Source organism: Haemorhous mexicanus, chromosome 4, assembly GCF_027477595.1.
Source record: "Haemorhous mexicanus isolate bHaeMex1 chromosome 4, bHaeMex1.pri, whole genome shotgun sequence".
In the NCBI taxonomy this organism is placed as follows: Eukaryota; Metazoa; Chordata; class Aves; order Passeriformes; family Fringillidae; genus Haemorhous; species Haemorhous mexicanus.
Window position 1 is genome coordinate 77,915,265 of NC_082344.1, and position 15,875 is coordinate 77,931,139.

The 15,875-nt window shown below is 41.2% G+C and overlaps 1 long non-coding RNA gene across 1 annotated transcript; it reads left to right on the forward strand.

Moving 5' to 3' along the window:
• The first annotated feature begins 12,271 nt into the window (after positions 1–12,271).
• LOC132326971 (uncharacterized) lies at positions 12,272–13,131 on the forward strand. The gene is made up of 2 exons (XR_009486393.1): positions 12,272–12,503; positions 12,905–13,131. It is a non-coding gene; the product is annotated as an uncharacterized LOC132326971 (long non-coding RNA).
• The last annotated feature ends 2,744 nt before the right edge of the window (positions 13,132–15,875 follow it).

A 15,875-nucleotide genomic window follows, 5' to 3' on the forward strand; every position in this document is an offset into this window, starting at 1 on the left:
TGATATGGTTTACTAGACAGGTCAAAATAGAAATAAAAATAAATTTGAAAGGAAATCTAAAACTATAACTGTAAACATAAACATGGAAAACAGATAAATATATAAAACTATCATATAATGTATGTTATTGTGACATACTATAATATATGGAAAATAGAGTCTAATATATATACACAAATATATATAAGTAGAGATTGTAAATATAAAAATATTCACTATAGTTTAAAAGAAATTGGGGATTTTTTTTTGTTTTTATTAGGTTATAGGCTGGGTTCTTTTATAAATAGTAGAAATATAAATAATATAAAACTATAAATCCAACTATACAAATCTATAATATATCTACTGATACCTATAAATATTTAATATAACTAAATATAAGTAATATAAATATATAGTATAAAGACAGGTCTGTTCTTCAAGGCATTCTCTATACTAGATAATCTATAAATATAGTAAAAAATAGAAATGTACATGTGAATATAATGATGAAAAATGAAATTATTTTTAAACTTTTAAATACGGTTTAACCGAAGGGGTGTCTTTGGTTTTTATTTGGTTAGAGACAGGGGCTTTATTTTAAACAAGGCAAGTATTATAGAAATGTAAATCGAAATATAGAAATATATTATATAAAGATATGTAACTATAATTAAACTCTAAATGTAAACCTAAATATAAATATGTGTAAGTAATGTGAAGAGATGTAATCTAGAATATCAATAACATTATAGGGCAATTGAAATTATAAATATAAATGGGAAAATAAATACGAAAAATATTACTATAAAATATGTTAATATAATTTAAAAGAAAGGTCGTTTTTTCTTTTTATTTGGTGTGAGGCAGGGTTTTTGTTTTAAATAATATGAATATAGATATTATTGTTTGATATTTCTAAATATCGAAATATAGAAAGAAGATATGAAAATACAGATATAGAAATATAAGCTAGAAATATATATAAATAATAGGAAGAGGTGTAATATAGAACACAAATGACACCATACATTAAGATATATACGAGTATAAATATGAAAAATAAAATAAAAAATAATGAAATACATTTTAAAGGAAAGGGGTTCTTTTTGGCTTCTATTTGGGTAAAGGCAGGGGTTTAATTAGAAATAATGTAAGTGTTACAGAAGTAAAAATCTTAACCCGAAATATCTAATCAGTATATAAAAATATGTATAAAACCATAGAAATAAACCTAAGTAATGGGAACAGATGAAATATAGAAATTCAATTTCTATCTAAATAGAAATTTGTAAGTATAAATTGTTAAATTACATGATACACCAATATATACATGATAGATATAAATGTGAATATAAATATGAAAAAATATAAAAAGTAAAATAGATACTGTTTTAAAGGAATGTTCGGGTTTGGGCTGGTTTTTGGGGGTTTTTTTGTTTTGTGTTTTTCTTTTTGTTTCTTATTGGGTGAGAGGCAGGGTTTAATTTCTTCCGGCTTATTTTTTGGCATTTCTTTCAGAGGAGTTTTCGGCGGGGGCCGCCCCTGTTCTCTCTCGCCGCCTTCCCTGCCCGCAGCCCCAAGGCGCGCGGCTGCCCCCGGCTGGGGCGCGCGGCGGTGCTGCCGCCTTGTGGGCAGAGCGCGGTACTGCAGCCCGGCACGGGCGGGCGTCCCCGCAGCCGCCATGTTGGGAGTGGCGTGCGGCGGGTGTCGCGGAGCCGCTTGACCTTCTCAAGGTGGCGGCCAAAAGGGCGGGCAAGTTGAAGACCCGCGGTCGGTCTAACCGAACTGCCTGCACGGCACCCCGGCGCCAGGGCGGCCCCGGCAGGATTTTCTGTGGCGTTTCATGTGTCCCGGACGCGGGCTGTCGGCTCAGCGGCGCGGTGGGCGGGCGCTTTTCGGCGGGTTTCTGACAGGCATCTGCGTAAACGCCTCTCTCTGCTGCTGGGGCTTCTCGCGGCCGCCATGTTGAGAGTGGCGTGTCGCGAATGTCGCGGACTTTCTCTGACCTTCTCAAGATGGCGGTGAAAAAGAAGGCCCCGCGGTCGGTCTAACCGGACTGCCTGCACAGCACCCTGACGCCTGCGCGGCCACGGCGGGATTTTTTGTGGCGTATCAAGTGCCTCGGACGCGGGCTGTGAGCTCAGGTGAGTCGCGGACGGTTGTAATTTGGCGTGTTTCTGACAGGCATCTGCGTAAACGCCTCACGGTGGGGGGGGGGGGGGTCCTCGTTTGGCCGCCATGTTGGGAGTGGAGTGTCGCGGATGTCGCGGACTCGCTTGACCTTCTCAAGGTGGCGGCATAAAGGGCGGGAAAATCGAAGCGCGCCCCTCCCGGTAAGTCTGCCGCCTTGTGGACAGAGAGCGGTACTGCAGCCCCCCCGAGCCAGCGCCCTGCCCATCCCCAGGCGTTGGAAGCGACCGCAAAAAGGGCGCTAGAGGGATAGAGATCTGTACAAAGAGATAGAAATAGGGATCGTAAACAGAAAAATATTTAAATGTCGTTTAAAAAAAATTGGGGCTTTTTTGGTTTTTATTAGGTTATAGGCTGGAGTTTTTGAAAAGGATTATAAATATAAATAATATAAAAATATAAATCCGACTATACAAATATATACTATATATACCGATACCTGTAAATATCTAATATAAATAAATTAAACTTATAGAAATACCTATTATAAAAATACTATATCTGATAGATTAAAAGGTTTTCTCTAGACTATATATCACATCTATAAATATAACGAATAAAAATTATAAATGGACATGTAAATATAATTAGGCAGAACAAAATTATTTTTAAATCTTTAAATAGGTTGTAAATAAAGGGGTGTTTCTGGTTTTCATTTGGTTAGAGGCAAGGGTTTTATTTTAAATAATGTAAATATTTTAGAAATATTTTCTATATCTAAATAGAGAAAGATAAAATAAATGTATAAAGATATACACCTATAACTAAACGATAAATTTAAATTTAAATATGAATATATGTAAGTAATATGAAGAGGTGTCATTTAGAATATAAATAATATTAGGCGGCAAAATAATTCATTCGTATGAATGTGTATATAAATATGAAAAATGTAAATATAAAGATATGTAAATATAGGTTAAAAGAAAGGGTTCTTTTCGTTTTTATTTGGTTAGAGGCAGGGCTTTTATTTTAAATAATATGAATATAGATATTATTGTTTTCTATTTCTAAATATAGAACTATATAATCAGGATATAAATGTAGATATAAAGTATAAATCAATAGAAATAATAGGAAGAGAAGTAATAGAGAGCAGAAATAATTAATATATACATTAATATACATTTGAAATGTAAATGTGAGTCTAAATATAAAAACCATAAGTAAAAAAAAAATTAAATACAGTTAAAAAAAAGTGGTTCTTCTCGGCTTTTATTTGGTTCGAGGCAGGTTTATTTTTTTAAATAATAGAAGTGTTACAGAAGTAAAAAACTTAACCAGACATATATAATCAAGATAAAAACATATGTATAAAAATATATAAATAAATATAAACAATAGGAATGTATGTAATATAGAATATAAATTTATATACAGATAGAAAACGATAAACATAAATGTACAAATAAACGTTGTACATCAATATACATTTTTAAATAGAAAGGACTATAAATCTAAAAAAAAAAAAAATTTAAATATTTTTTACAACAAAGGGTTGGTGGTTTTTTTTTTTTTTTTTCGTTTTTATTGGGTTAGAGGCAGGGGTTTTGTTTTAAATAATATGAATATAGATATTATTTTTGTCTATTTCTAAATATAAAAATATATAATCAGGATATAAATATATAGATAGAGAAATATAAAATAGAAATAAATATAATAGGGAGAGATGTAATATAGAACACAAATGACACTATACATGAATACACATTTAAACTGTACATGGGAGTATAAATATGAAAAATGTAATTTAAAAAAAATCAAATAAAGTTTAAAAGAAAGGGGTTCTTTTTGGCTTTTATTTGGGTAGAGGCAGGGGTTTTATTTGAAATCATATGATTGTTACAGAATTATAAAATCTTAACCAGAAATATATAATCAATATGTAAAATATATTAATAAATCTAAGTAATAGGAATCGATTAAATATAGAATATAAATGTATATATCAATAGAAAATTATAAATATAGAAATCAACATTAGGCATCAATATACATTCTAAATCGAAATTTGGGTATAAACATGAAAAATTTGAAAATAAAATATATTTAAATATTGTTTAAAAGAAAGGCTTGGGTTGTTCTTTGTTGACTTTTTTTTGCTTTTTAGCCGCCTGGTGGGCAGAGCGCGGTACTGCAGCCCCCCGAGGTTAGCCGACAATAGCCGAGTGGAGCCGAAGAACCGAAAATAGCCGAGTGGAGCCGAAGAACCGAAAATAGCCGAGTGGAGCCGAAGAACCGAAAATAGCCGAGTGGAGCCGAAGAACCGAAAATAGCCGAGTGCAGCCGAAGAACCGAAAATAGCCGAGGGTGGACGGAAATAGCCGAGTGGAGCCGAAGAACCGAATAGGACCGAGTTTAGACGAACCGTGCCGAGTTCAGCACGAGAACTTCTCCCCTCCTTTTTCGAGGTGCATTGGGTGTCCCAAGGAGGGCTGGGTTCCTCAGCGGGGGTCTTAGGAGTTGGCGCTGATTCTGCTTTTTCTGAAGGTGTATCAAAGCGTGCTACCTGAATGACAGTTCTCTCCCCTGGAAAGCTTTCTCTCAATGCCATCAGCGCACGAACGCGTTTTAGTTGTGGAACCAGACGGAATGAGAAAAGCCAACACCCGTAGCAGATTTCTGTTTGCTCTGGGTCTGTGAGAAGCGGGCTCTGCGCTGGTCACCGAGAGGCGCTGTTGGAGAGTGGCACCAGCGCCAGGTGTGAGTGTGACGATGATTGAGGGCTCGGAGCAGCCCCAGGTGTGAGTGTGACGATGAGGAGGGGCCGGCTCCTGCCGGGGTCTGTTTTAGGGGGAGGGTTTGCCTCAGCTCCCTTTTGCATGGTGCTGCTGCTGAGTAGCGGGGTTCCCGGGGCTGTCTCGTGGAAGGACGGTGAGAGCTTCTCACGGGCTCTGGGGGAACACCAGGATGCGCGCTTGGATACGCGGAGCGTTGCTTAAAGGAGGTGCCGAGAGACAGAGCTTTGTGCCGGGAAGCGGCAGCCGAACAGGTGAGCCCGTGTGGACTCGGAGCGGGGACTTTTGTCCTTTCCCTTCTCAATTTCATCTTGCCAGTCCCTCCCCGGTTCCCCAGGAACAAAAATGGAGCTTATGAGGACAAAAGAAATTAAGGAGAGGGAAGCAGCTACTCTTCTATTATTGTCTGTGTTTGAACCGGGGGGGGGGGATCCCCCTTCACTTGCGGTTTTAAGGGTGTTGATTGAAGGAAAACCTGCCTTTTCCAGGCTGTTAGGGCTATCACAGGGGCGACAGGGAATCCCTGCGTTCTGTTTTAAGGGGAATTGGAAAAATATCGTGGTCGTATTGTGAGTTTGATTTGAAGGCAGCCACCCCATTTTCATCATCCTAAGGTTTAAATTGAGGGGGCAGCCCTGTTGTCCCTCCTTCTCGAGGGTTCGAATTGGGGTCCAAATCCCTCTTTGCCATCAGTTGAAGGCTTTCATTTGAGGAGAACCCCTTATTTTCTGTTATGACAGGGGATGAAACTGAAGGGGAGAACACACATTTATTCGCCCTTGTTGAAGCGAGGTGAGCCCCGCCCGCGGCGTCAGTTTCGGGGTACAATTGCGGGCACCTCCAGCTCTCGCAGCGTTCGCAGGCTTGCGATCGGGCCGCGCCGCAGCGTTCGAGGGCGCTTCTTCTGCCCGTGGCCCGGCCCCGAACGTTCCCGCTCGGGAGCCCTCCCGGCACCGCCCGGGCGCTCGCTGAGGCGGGCGGGGAATTTGGCGCGGCGGGGCTGCCGCGGCAGCGCCGGTGCGAGCCGTGCCGGAGCCGAGCGGGGCTGTGCCGGGCCGGCGGGCGGGAGAGGCGGCCCGGGCCCTGCGCTGGCCCGGCCGGTGCCGGCCGCTCTGCCCGCTCCGGGCGCGGGGCTCGGGCGCCGCCGGGGCCCCCTGGGCCCGGTGCCGGCCCCGCCGGGCCGGGGGAGCGGGCGGGGGGCTCCGGGGCGGCGCCGCCCCTGCGCGCCGGAGGAGCCGCTGTCCTGCCGGCAGCCGCGCTCCGTCCGTGCCGGCAGCGCGGGCTTCGATTGCTGAAAGTTCTTGGACGTCGTGGTTTCGAGGCGGGTTTTGGGAATCGATTGCATCGGTTCGTTCTGTTTGCAGTTGCTGGATGCTAAGGGATAGGGTGTTTTTCCTGAATGCTGTGGATCTCGGTTCAGGTGGTGACGATAAAGGTTTGTTTTGAATGGAGTTTTGTTGTCGGATATTTTTTTTTTTTTTTTTTTTTTTTTTTTTGCCGGGGTGTGCGATGTTTTCTAAAGGTGTGCGATGGTTTTTATGGGTCGTAGCGTGAAGTAGAGGTTAGGCGTTTAATTCTGTTGTGGTGGCTTTTAGTAGCGTGAGTGTGTAGCGTTTGTTCTGGTGGGCTTGAGGTAGCGTCAGGTAGTTAATAGCGGCGGGGTTTTAAAGATATTGATAATTGCGTTTGTGTTTATCGTCTTACAGGGCTTTCATTTATTTGGTTTGTTCGATTGTAGCGTATGTTTTATTGTGACGGATCGTTTGGGAGATATTGTTTATGGTTCCGTTTCTTTTTAGGCTTTGTGTTCATTTCTAGGCGGCGTTTTATTTTGATAGATTGAGGCACTATGGGTTGATTCAGTTAGGATTTTTTTGTTGTTGTTGTAAATTTAAGTTTATTTAAATTTAAGTTTTCGGTTGGGTTTTTGGTTGGGTTTTTTTGGTGGTGCTTTTTTTTTTTTTTTTGGCCTTTGATATATTTGGTTGTTGTTTATCAGGGGTTTTTTTTTTTGGAACATGGGTATTTATAGGGTGGGTCTTTTTAAGTAGTTTTTTTATTTGGGTAGTTATTTTCTTATTTTGTAGTGGTTGAGATTTTTTTCTATTTCGTTAATTAGTTCGGTTTTTAAAGTTATTTTTACAGAGTATTGGTTATTCTTTGACTTAGTGTAGAGGTAGAAATTTTTTTTATTTTTTTCTTTTTTTTTTTTTTTTTTTTTAGTAAAGTTCAGGGTCATTGGCACTGCTTGGAGTTTAGTAAGGTGGTTTGAATTTTTCCTCGTAGTTTTGGTGATTTGCTGTGTGCGTTTCTATTGGGTTTTCTTTTATATTCGTTGCATTTTTCTGATGTGATGAGAATTGTTACGGCAAAGAGCGTTGTGTGGCTTTTTGCTGGCCGTCGGTTGGCTGGTGGAGGTATCTGGATGCTTTTGGAGGATATTGGTGGGAATTTGATGCTGTTTGTTTTGTCCTATTATTTAGGAATTGGATTTTAAATGTAAAATTATAACTATAACGATAATGAAACAAAACAAATAGATGTATAAAAATGGGAATAAAACCCCTTAAAATTTAAATATAGACCGAATATATAAAAGTGAAACATGTAACATGAATCATTATATATTACAATAAGCTATTATAATTTTTAATACAGAGTATTACATCTGTTTATAGATATCTAAAGATCTAGATTATAAATAGAAACAAAGCCCCAATCAAAATATAAATATAGAAATGGATGACAAATATATGCAGACATATATAACAATATAAGATAATTATAAATACAGAATAATAAAAATCGATACAATACATAATACAAGTAATACTGTATATATCTTATGATAATATATTATAGGAAATGTGTATTGGATATATATAAGTAGAGTACATCAATATGTTATCGTATACTATATAACAAATTATAAATATAAATATGAAAATTATAAATATAAAAATATTTTTAAATAGTAAAGCGGGTTTTTTTTTGTCAATAGGCAGAGTTTTGATTGTAAAAATTTTAGATACAAATAATATAAAGGTGGCAATCTAAGGATAGAAATAGATCATAAATACATACAGATATATATAAAATTTAAAAATATAAGAAAAAATCAGTTGTAGCAGTAGATATGATACATAATAGAAATAATAATTTAAATACTTTTTTAGAATTTTATGTATCTTATATGCAATCACTATTATAATGCATCAAAAGAAACAAAAGGATCATATGTGAATATAATTATAGGAAGTAGAAATAAAAATATTTCAATGTCGTCTAAAATAAGGGGGGGTTGTATTTATTTTGTTAGAGACAGGGTTTTTATTTTGAATAATAGAAGTATTATATAAATAGAAATCTAAAGAAAGAAATATACAATCGATATAGACAGATATGTATCAAAACGCAAAACATAAATAAACACAAACCATAGGAGTAGATGTAATATATTATACAAATTACCTAACGCATCAATGTCCGGTATAAAGATGCATGTGAATGTAAACATGAAACATTTAAACCTAAAATGGATTTAAATAGGGTTTTAAAGAAAGGGCGCTTGTTTCGTTCCTGTTGGCTAAGAGGCAGGTTTTCGGCGTTTATTTCAGAGGATTTTCTGGGGGATGGCAGCCGGTTTTTTGCCCGCCTTCCCCGCCCGCAGCCGAGCGCGGTACCGCCCCCCGGACGGGCAGCGGCCGGGACGCGTCCGTGCCGAGGCCCGCGCGCCATCGCGCCCTGGGGGGCGGCTCGGCCGGGACGCGCTTGACCTTCCCAAGATGGCGGCCAAAAGGGCGGGAAAAAGGAGCACCGCGGTCTGTATACCAGACTGCCTGCCCGCCGGCCCGGCGGGATTTTCCGTGAGGTATGCAGCGCCGGGCACACGGGCCCTGGGTCAGTGGCGCAGCTGGCGGACGGGTGGCGGGCGGGCGCCGACAGGCAATGGCACGGACGCCTCTCTCTGCCGGGGACCCGCAGCCGCCGCCGTCCCGGGACTCGGGAGAGGCTCGGCCGGGAGCCGGGTGACCTTCCCAAGATGGCGGCAGGAAGGGGGGGCGCAGTCGAGGCTCGCGGTCCGTTCGCTGCGCTGCCCGCACGGCGCCCCCGTGGCGGCGCCGGCCCGTCGGGGCTTTCCGCGGTGGTTCCGGTGCGGGGCTGGCGGGCTGTGGGCTCGGCAGCGCCGCGGGCGGGCGGGCGGGTTTTGGGGGGCCGCTGACGGGCACTGGCGTGGTGGCCTCTCTTCGCCGAGGTACTCAGGGTGCATCCTCTGCTGCTGGAGGGGGCTTTTGTACTGGGGAAGCTTATTTTATTTTTCCGAATGAAAATAAGCTGCCCGGTATGCCCGTGTAGGCGTCAGTAAAACGCGTGCTTTGGTAGGGAATTTAGTACTTAAAAGTAGGGGGTTTATTTGATTTAAGCGTGGATGAGTCTCCAATGACTCGATAGTCACACCAATGTCAATATTACAGCCTGGCAGGTGACCGCGTTGGAGAGAGGAGGGCGGCTGCCAGCAGGCAGCCCCCCGGGGAAAACAGGGGAGTTTCAGTGGTTTCTGGAGCCTGAGGAACAGGGAGATGCCCTGAGCTAAGCAGGAGTTAAGCGCAGTCATGCGGAGGCCTGGCTGTTACGATTGAAGGTCGCTTCGTGAATATCGATAGTTTCTGTAGGTATTTTTATATCTATAGAAAGATAAAAAGTAAAAGTAGACTATAGAGCATTGTGCAGGAGAAGAAGAACCCTTTATGTAAGATGTGACCTGAGGGGCATCATGCCAGGCTGTCCCTTCCAGACTGGGAAGGATTCAGTGTTTTGTATGGCACGATGGAGAGTTTTGAAAAGTAAGATTTCCTCTTCGGTGCAGGTCCGATGGGTGAGGCCTGGCAGCTTGTGCACTGCCACTGTGCTACCCTGCGTGCCTCTCCTTCCCTCCCTGCTCCGCAGGCACAGCACGGGATCAGCAGGGAGAGGCGGCTCTGTCGTGGAGGATCCAGGAGCTCGGCGTGCGTGTCTGAGCCTGCAGCTGCGAGCCGCAGCAGGACCCAAGGTCTGCACACGCCTGTGTACAGGTACTCTCAGAAATGTTGACTGTCCTGACTGAGCTCTCAGGAGCTGGCAGTGCCAGCCTGGAGAACAAGAGTAACTTCCAGCCTTTTCTTTTGTCTCCGTGTCCAGTGTTCAGTCTAATTCCTGCTGGGCCTTTGCCCATCATGGTGTGAAATGCTTCAGGGAATAAAGGGGGGGAAAAAAGCGGGGGGAAAAGAAAAAAAGATCAAACAGTGGTCTAAACCTCAGGAGGAAGAAGACATCTGTCAGGACACACTCTTAAGAGAAATGGGATAAAGAATACTTGTTTACTAAATCTTTCGTATCTGTAGCTAGTTCAAAGACAGTCAAAGCCAGTCCTTCCCGTTAGAAGGGCAAAAGAAGAACAGAGAAGCCCTCAGCCTAAGCCATTGGAAGCAGCAGCAGCAGCTTTGTGTACTCCGGTGTGGCAGGCATTCCTGGGTTGGCTTTTTTTCTTTTGCATCTAGCACCGGTAGAGGAAAGTTCTTTGCAAGGTGATCGTTCCAGCCTTGAATTGAAATGTGAGCAAAGAGGAGCTTCCTCAGTTGGATTTGGGTTTATTCATGGCACTTGTAAACAGAGTTAAGGTGAAGATAACACGGGCAGGGAGTGTGCCGTGGGTTACCACAAGCGATAAAGGATTTTGGGACGGTGACAAGGCAGTTTCCCCTTCAACGTATTGTTTTTTTTTTTCTAGAAGAATGATGCGAGAACAGAAAAGTTGCAATGGCATTGCAGTTCCCTGCACAGAAAATAGCCAGGGAGGTGAAGCCCGGCCAAGTGGTGCCGTTCGACTGCGCCCCGACTGGGAGCATCAGGTGAGTGACGAGGACTGAGCCGCTCCCCCCCTTTAGCAAGCACACCGGCAGTGTCAAGCCGGATCACCCTTTTCCAGACCGCTGGCATGTGCTTGGGGACAATAACCTGTACTTTTCACAGCCAGGTCTTCTGAGCCACAGCACCTCCTGCTCTGCGGTGGCCACTGCTCACTGATCCCAGTGAAAACAAACTTGTGTACAGGCACTCTGCAAAACTCCCACCTTAGATGCCACTGAAGCGCAGCTTTGGCTTTCGGGCGTCTCCCCCGCAGGCCGTCCCGTGTGTCGTTTCCGTTTCCGCAGAGGATTCCTTGTTAGTTAATTACTTCGTTTTGTTTTTAATTTCCAAAGAATATCAGTTGACTTTTACAGCTTCTTCAGTGCTCCCCAAGCTTCATGCCACACCTAAATGCTCATCTTCGCTGCCTGAAGGTCCTTTCTGACCTGAACGATTCTATGACTTTGGTCCGTACTTCAGCTTAAGGGAAAAGCTGCACGTTGATTGGGTTTTGGAGAAAAAGATTTGAACGTCCAGCTGTGAATTGATCTTGTGTTTTGTCTTCCAGGTTCATTCCCATTGTGATCTGCAAATGGCAAATCAGGGTTGCTCTTTGTTAAAACCAAAAGCGCTCTCAGAATGTTGATGGAGGTGATGATTGCAGGGGCGATGCTTCTGGAGAATAGCTCCCCCATCTTCCCCAGGGCCTGGGCAGAGAGAGGTGGAGCTCGGAGTCCCCCCAGTCCTCCCGCGGGTGCTGGCGTCTGCAGCGCCATCGGGACGGGATCCACGGCGCAGCTCCCTCCTCCAGAGGCCGAAAGCTCAGCCTCCAGTTTCGTGCAGGGTGATCACCTTTCCAGGGCAATACAAGCACTTCCCAAGAGCAGCTGGTGAAGATGGCGCAGAAGCAAGGACAAGGGTGCAGTGAAAAGTTTGGTGCATCGATCCAGCTTCCGGACATGGTAGGGAAGACACACCGTTTGATAAAACACCAAACACGGTACTTTTCATTCTTTGTGTTTTTCTGTGCCCCCATTGTGATCACCCCTGGAAGTATTATTTTCGAAAAACATATCTAGGAGAGAAATCGTAACCTGCTTTGCGTCCTTCTGCCTGGAAGGGTTGTGACACAGGGAAGTGAGGAAGGGGCTGGCCGGGGTCAGCCTCTGCTGAGCCTCAGCTCTGGCTGCTGCTCCTGCTTCCCGGGTACAGCCAAAAGCTGTCATGATCAAAAGAGCAGGCAGCCCTTCTGTCCTGAGTCACAGGGGCCATTTCTTCCTGAGTGACTCAAGATGGGAAATCATTCTTGGAGCTTCAAAAGAAAAAAAAAAAAAAAAACCTCACGCAATCATTTCTAAGTGTGTATATATACACATAGATTTCCTTCAATGAAGAAGAAAATCTTAGAAATATCATGTCACGTCTGGCTTCCTAGAGAACATCCTTATCTCTGGGCTTCTGAAATCAAATGTCTGTGCATTTATAGACCATTTCCCCTCTTTTGATGTGCCTCCCACAGTGATCTTCTACCCTGCCCCACGGCAAGAAGAGTTTGGTGATTTTGCTGCTCTGCTCTCTCAAGGGTGTTGCAGGCTGCGTAGCAGGGAGTGAAGCCCTTGTCGCTGCTCATCAGACACTTTCCTACAGAATTCTCCCTGCAGTGATAAAATTAGACTGGTGTTAGTGAGCTGCCAAGTAGAGCAGGTAACATTGGACAAGAATGGTTTCTGAGCTGCTGTTCACTAGCACGTGTTTCCCCTTTCCAGCGCGGTGCCGCCGCCCAAGAAAGGATTTTTGTGGGTCAGCCAGATGTGCTCCTGCCTCCCACTGAGGCTCTGAGATGGAGCCGAGTTTGCATTCCAGTTTATTGCAACAGAGGGTCACGGGAAATTTCCTCAGCTATCTCAGGCACAGAGCCATGGAAGCAAGTAAGCCTGAGCTCCTGCGTGCTTGCTGTGAGCCTTGGGACGAGTGTGCATCATTGCAGGCTTGGAATTTATTGAAATGTGCTAAGGAAACCGGCTCTGGGGGGGGAGGGAGGGAGGGAGGGAGGGGAAATCCTCTCTTCACATGTGCCAATCCTTCTCTGAAACTCACCCCGGCAGGACAGCACGAAGACTGAACGTGTAAGAAGATGTGGGGTGCAATGGAGAACCTGGCAGGAGCATCCGACGCACACGTGCACGAGTTTTGCTTTTTGCTTGGATTGAAACTCAAAAGTTGTAAGGAATTTGGGAATGAGATGGGACGTTTCAGAAGAAGAGGAAGGAGGAGAAGAAGTTGTTGTTACAGTCCTGGCAAAATCCTTTGTTCTAGCTAATAAAAGAAGTTAGTTTAAAAAAAAAAAAAAAAAAAAAAAAAAAAGTGTTTTTTTTTTTTCCTTGAATATTATATTCGTTGGTGGTGTATGGTGTGTTGCTTTATTTCTTGGTATTCTTAACTCTCTGTCATTGTTTTCTTTTTGAGTGAGGCTAACTTTATGGATGGGTTGGTTTGTATTTGAGTAGGATTAGTTTCAGTAGGTTTCTTGAATAGACTTGGGATATTGTTGGGATTTTGGTTTTGTTTATTGGATGTATAAACAGAGAGATTTGGTAGGGCTAGCTCGGCTGCTGGAGTTTTGGGTGTTAATTTATTAGATGGCTTTTGTTAAAAGCCGTTTTAAAATTGTTGAAAGTTTTCTTAAAAAGGTCGTGGTTTAAAGGTGGTTTTTAAGAATTGATTGTATTGTTTTATGCTGTTTGTAGCTGGTGTACCAGAAGGGATATGGTGTACTTCTTGAGTGTTACGGTTTTAGCTTTCCCAAGTTCCGATTTATTTCTGGTGTGATGGGTTTTGTTTAGTTTTATCTTTGGGGACAGGGGCATTTTTATGGTGGGTTTTTATAGGCAACATTTTTTAAAATTTGGGTAGTGGTATTTTTAGTATTTTAATAGTTTAGATTTTTTATTTGTATGCTTTTAATTAGTTTTTTTTTAATTTTTAAGATAATTTTTATAGATTATTTGTTCTTATTTGTGAGTTAGCATAAAGGTGGAGCTTTGGGGGCTTTTTGTAGTAATGTTTAGGGTCAGTTGCACAGTTTTGAGTTCAGTGAGTCGGTTTGATTTATTTTTTCATGGGTTTTTGTTTTTATTAGCAGTTATTTCATTTTCAATGTGTGTTTGAGTTTTTTGGGTTTCTGAGCTACTGGTTTGGGAGGAAGTTTAGGATTGGAATGGATGGGGGGGTTTGGGCTAGTTATAGAGGGGTTTTAAAATTTATTTCCAGTTGGGTTTCTGTGAGTTTTTAATGGGGTGAAGTGTAGTGGGGCCTTTGTTCTTTGTTAGTAGCAGAAATAGGTTTTGTTTGGATGTGCTGCGATGGGACGAGCGTGCCCTGCGCGCCGGCGCTGACCGAGGCGCGTCGGGATTTCTCTGGTTCTGACGTGTCAGGTGAGTGAGTTGATATGGTTTATTAGACAGGTCAAAATAGAAATAAAAATAAATTTGAAAGGAAATCTAAAACTATAACTGTAAACATAAACATGGAAAACAGATAAATATATAAAACTATCATATAATGTATGTTATTGTGACATACTATAATATATGGAAAATAGAGTCTAATATATATACACAAATATATATAAGTAGAGATTGTAAATATAAAAATATTCACTATAGTTTAAAAGAAATTGGGGGTTTTTTTTTGTTTTTATTAGGTTATAGGCTGGGTTCTTTTATAAATAGTAGAAATATAAATAATATAAAACTATAAATCCAACTATACAAATCTATAATATATCTACTGATACCTATAAATATTTAATATAACTAAATATAAGTAATATAAATATATAGTATAAAGACAGGTCTGTTCTTCAAGGCATTCTCTATACTAGATAATCTATAAATATAGTAAAAAATAGAAATGTACATGTGAATATAATGATGAAAAATGAAATTATTTTTAAACTTTTAAATACGGTTTAACCGAAGGGGTGTCTTTGGTTTTTATTTGGTTAGAGACAGGGGCTTTATTTTAAACAAGGCAAGTATTATAGAAATGTAAATCGAAATATAGAAATATATTATATAAAGATATGTAACTATAATTAAACTCTAAATGTAAACCTAAATATAAATATGTGTAAGTAATGTGAAGAGATGTAATCTAGAATATCAATAACATTATAGGGCAATTGAAATTATAAATATAAATGGGAAAATAAATACGAAAAATATTACTATAAAATATGTTAATATAATTTAAAAGAAAGGTCGTTTTTTCTTTTTATTTGGTGTGAGGCAGGGTTTTTGTTTTAAATAATATGAATATAGATATTATTGTTTGATATTTTTAAATATCGAAATATAGAAAGAAGATATGAAAATACAGATATAGAAATATAAGCTAGAAATATATATAAATAATAGGAAGAGGTGTAATATAGAACACAAATGACACCATACATTAAGATATATACGAGTATAAATATGAAAAATAAAATAAAAAATAATGAAATACATTTTAAAGGAAAGGGGTTCTTTTTGGCTTTTATTTGGGTAAAGGCAGGGGTTTAATTAGAAATAATGTAAGTGTTACAGAAGTAAAAATCTTAACCCGAAATATCTAATCAGTATATAAAAATATGTATAAAACCATAGAAATAAACCTAAGTAATGGGAACAGATGAAATATAGAAATTCAATTTCTATCTAAATAGAAATTTGTAAGTATAAATTGTTAAATTACATGATACACCAATATATACATGATAGATATAAATGTGAATATAAATATGAAAAAATATAAAAAGTAAAATAGATACTGTTTTAAAGGAATGTTCGGGTTTGGGCTGGTTTTTGGGGGTTTTTTTGTTTTGTGTTTTTCTTTTTGTTTCTTATTGGGTGAGAGGCAGGGTTTAATTTCTTCCGGCTTATTTTTTGGCATTTCTTTCAGAGGAGTTTTCGGCGGGGGCCGCCCCTGTTCTCTCTCGCCGCCTTCCCTGCCCGCAGCCCCAAGGCGCGCGGCTGCCCCCGGCTGGGGCGCGCGGCGGTGCTGCCGCCTTGTGGGCAGAGCGCGGTACTGCAG